Source organism: Cariama cristata, unplaced genomic scaffold (genome assembly GCF_000690535.1).
Source record: "Cariama cristata isolate BGI_N322 unplaced genomic scaffold, ASM69053v1 scaffold6149, whole genome shotgun sequence".
In the NCBI taxonomy this organism is placed as follows: Eukaryota; Metazoa; Chordata; class Aves; order Cariamiformes; family Cariamidae; genus Cariama; species Cariama cristata.
In genome coordinates this window covers 36,732-41,172 of record NW_009633942.1, presented here as the reverse complement: position 1 = coordinate 41,172, position 4,441 = coordinate 36,732, and positions in this window count along the sequence as shown.

Here is a 4,441-nt window from a genome sequence, read left to right as displayed (position 1 = left end):
AGCTGTTTAACTTCATGTTCCTTTTTTCACTTACACGTAACTGATGAGAGAGGGGTACGCAGCTCTTGATGTTGGACTTGTCGTCTATAGCATATCTCCAGCTGTAACTGAGTGGAGTAGCTTTGTCTGGGATGGCCCTGGGGTGCTCATTGGTTGGGCTTTAATTTCTTCTCCAAGCCTGCAATATTACATATTTGTTAAGTCGTCATGTCTTCTCTGGGCTCCAGCTCGCTTTGTTTCTTGCTTTGTGAACCATTTAAATGAGGTTTCTACAAACAAACAAACAAAAAAAAAACGAAAAAAAATAATAGAATCACATTGTGTGGAAGGGGAAGGACACAGTAAGGACATGGTAGAAAGGTCAGTGGGTAATGTATGAGAGGTAGCTGATGCACATTTTTCATATATAAACTGGTACAAGTGGAGTGCAACACTAGCACAAGAATTGTATGGCTTTATGGAATATTTGACTGGACACAAAGTGACAGCTAAATTATCACTCAGGTGTAAAAAAAAAAAAAAAAAATCAAAGTGTAAATATAAGTGACATTTAACAAAGAACTTTTCCAAACAAGATACAACTGAATATACGGAGCTAAGAACTACATTAAAAGAGAATTAGAAGTCTAAAAGGTCCTCGTTCAGGTAAGCGTGCAAGCACGTGTTTGTTCCTACTCAGACCAGTACGTATATAATAACTTAAGCACTGAACTGGATAGGAATGTTTCTGGGGGACCCTGAAGAGGGAAAATGCTGATGCTCTTCTTGTGTCAGAGCATTACTGTTTTTCTGAAATCATACACTGGTTATGTTTAAACCTGTGTTTGATACTTTCTTGTTGGATTCTTAATGAAACTTTAATCTAGTTCTTATTTAACTTTCTCTTCCTTTTTTTAACAGTAGCTTTAAAGAAACATCATGTAATTGTGTGCAGATTGATACTATGAACTGTGTATAAAAACAAGATCAACTGATAAAGCAGCTCTTATCTACCATGTAAACAAATAATTAGAAATCTTTCAATACTTATTTACTGAATAGTCCATAGTTCTAGGACACGTGGGTTATTCTGTAAATATGTAATCATAGACTGCTTTATTTGATGGCCTATTTTAGCAGCTTCTCTGGAGTTGTAGTAGGCTCTCACATATATGTACTTTTAACTTTTTAAGAGTGGATTTACGGAATCTACCATGATAACTTCATAGGAGACATCATGATTCACTATGTAGATATGCATTTGATACGATTTTGTTTTTTTCAACAGCTTCAGTGATGTTACAGATTTGTAATAAAAAATATAAACTTATTTTGCAATAGCCAGTTTTCAAAATAATCACTCTCCAATACTTTGCAGAAATAATTGCCAAATGAAGGAATTCAGGAACTGATTTTTCCACAGAAATGCCTCAGATCTCTGAGGTGCAGTGACAAGTGGTCTCTAAAGGTAAAGTTAACTCAAATTCAGTGTTTTTAATATGCTTGCCCTTGAAGTATTGGGTTCAGGTAACTTCTACGTTTGGTAACACAAGAATAGCTTGTACTACAGCCAAAATGTTGACAAGACCCATACAGTGTTGCCAGTAGCTTTTAGTGGAGGTAACCTAAACAGAGGAGATGCCGTGAGTTTAGAATGCAGATCTGAATGATGGACTATGTCCTCATTATCTGCAACCATGAAACTGCCAATTACCCTCAAAGTCTCTGGATTCTGCTGAAATCCTGGTTTTTAAAAGGCAACAGTCAGTAAATTATCGTGCAAACCACTTATATTGAGAATAATACATCAAGAAAGTACTCTTGAATAGTTACAGAACTGTGTATGAAAGCTGTAATCTTTTTTCCTTTAAGTGCATGTAAAGGTGAGTGACTACACCTCCCACTCATTAGGGAGAGGTTTGTTTGCTTTGTTTCATTGGTGTCCTAGCATAGTCCATCACAACTGTACAGACTTCTATAAATAAACTTGGTTTGTTGGTTTAATAAGGTTGATTGTTTATCCCTTGATCTGAGGTGCTAAGGGTTTCCTGTCTGGAATTTGTTTTTTTCAGAAACTGACACTTCATTTATCAGTCAGGATGGTTTTATTAAAAATATTAATACTGTAAAATAATTAATGAAGAGTAAGCCCCCTCTTTTGCAAGAACAGCTGTTGACTCCTGGATCACTCTTAACAACTGGAGTTGCTCCTTATCACTAGAATCAAAGGGAGCCTCTTGGAAGGTCAGTTTGCTTGCACGTCTACTGCATCTTACTAAAAACACAGACTTTGCTCATCTTGTAGAAATCCAGACTACTTTTGTAATCAGAAGATGCTAAAGCATGTAGCTGAACTTAAAGAAGCTACTGAATGAGATGAAGCAAGACTGTTCTCAGGGGGTGGTTGGTGGGAGGTTGAGACACAACAGGCATAACTTGAAAGAGGACAAGTTCTGCCAAGACATAAGGAAAAAATTTTTCACCCTTATGACAGTCAGAGAGTGGACTAGGTTGCCCAGAGAGATTGCTCTCCAAAAAAATTCTGTTTTGGAGGTTTTCAAGAGAAGGCTGGATTAAGCCATGAGTAACATGATCCAACCTTGTAGCTTACCGAGCTTTGAGCAGGAGAGTGGGCTGGAGACCTCCTTAATCTCCCCTCTGAATTATCCTGTGATTCTAGAAGTAATTTTGTATTGCTTTCTCCAGTTTTGTCTGTCTGCCCTGCGTGTACTGCCCTCTCCCCACCCCCCTTGCTACATGCAGCGCACAGAATGTGTCTCTCGGACATGGTGGCTTACCATGAGCAGTGTGGCATTTCCCAACACACACATCGTTTCGGAGATTCTCTGGGTGTGTATGTCTATAGAGTTCATGCTAGGGTTCTCTGTGAAACAAAATTGTCTCTCTAGATTTATCGCTGAACAGGATGGAAGACTCGGCCTGTTACGCTGCAGAGTGAAGAGCTGTAACTGAGATTTGATTAGCAAAGTGTTCCTTTGATGTGCTTTGAACAACAAAATACATTTTGAGTTTTTTAGCTCCTTATGAGCTTGTTATAAATGCATATGCTTTTAAGCTGCTGTGCAAGGTCACAGATTTTCAAGGAATCTTTAGGATAAAGGATCTGGAGGATGGGTTGACAATTTTTAACTGGCTTTTGGAAGGATAATCAACCAAAGGAAAAAAATGTTGTGCCTCACAGCTAAAGGAATGAGCTAGCTGTGAAGAAAGTGCTTCACAGCTAGTTCATTCCTAGCAAAAGGTAGAAGAAGAAGGTGAGAATTGAAAATGAGGAGTCTGCACAAATGCTTCACTAGTTATACACACTGGGGAATAAATAGGCACATGGATGTCCTCTCAAATTTGGGCTTTCGCATAATTTTTTTTTCCTCCCATCTTAACTAGAAGATAGTTAAGCTTGTCCAGACACTTTAAGCTTTGAATTTTGGATTTCTTAATTGTGGGAAATAAGTGCTGTAAATTTGATACTCAAACTACTGACACATAAGCAGTCTTACTACCTTCAGCACAGTAACTTAGTCTTTTAGAGGCAGATGCTTAGGCAGTGACAAGTTGAGGGCAACGGGCACAAGCTGAAACTCGGGAAGTTCCATCTTAATAAGAGGAATAACTTCTATACTTTGAGAGTGGCCGAGCATTGGAACAGGCTGCCCAGAGAGGTTGTGCAGTCTGCTTCTCTGGAGATATTCAAAACCCGCCTGGATGCAATCCTGTGCAACTTGGTGTAGGTGACCCTGCTTTGGCAGGGGAGTTGGACTGCATGATCTCCAGGGGGCCCTTCCAACCTTGACCAGTCTGTGATTCTGTAAGTGGAAGAATCACAGCCCCTTTCTCAACTCTAACTGCATTATTATTCTTTCTTTTCCTATAATAATTAGATCTAGGCTAATAGCAATCCTTGAATTAGATTAAGATTTCTATATGCTAACAATAAATCCTTAGCTTTACTTGTATATATGTTATGCTTCCTCTTTAAACAAGATTTTTAGTGTAACAGAAGGGGCAACTTCAGGAGGAGCTAATAGCAGCCTTCCAGTAAATGTGGAGAAGCTGTCAGGAAAGCCGTCTGCTTTTTACAGCCGTGTGTGGTGGGAGGATGAGAGGCAATGACATAATTTGAAACTAGAGGTTCTGGTTAAAGGTAATGAAACGCCTCTGTGAGGACAGTGAATCAGTGGAACAGGCTGCCCAAAGAGGTTGTGCAGCTTCTGCTTGGGATGTTTTCAACTAGATAAAGCCCTGAGCAATGTGGCCTTGGAGCTGACCCTGCTGGGTGCAGGAGGTTAATCTTGGGGACCTCCTGAGATCCTTTCAGTCTAAATTATACTGTGACCCTACTTACAGTAAATGTGAAGTGAAACCCAAGTTTACTTTGCTATAACTTGTCTGCCCCATAGTCAAGCTGTTTTAAGACAACTGATAGAAGTTACCTAGGTTGTCA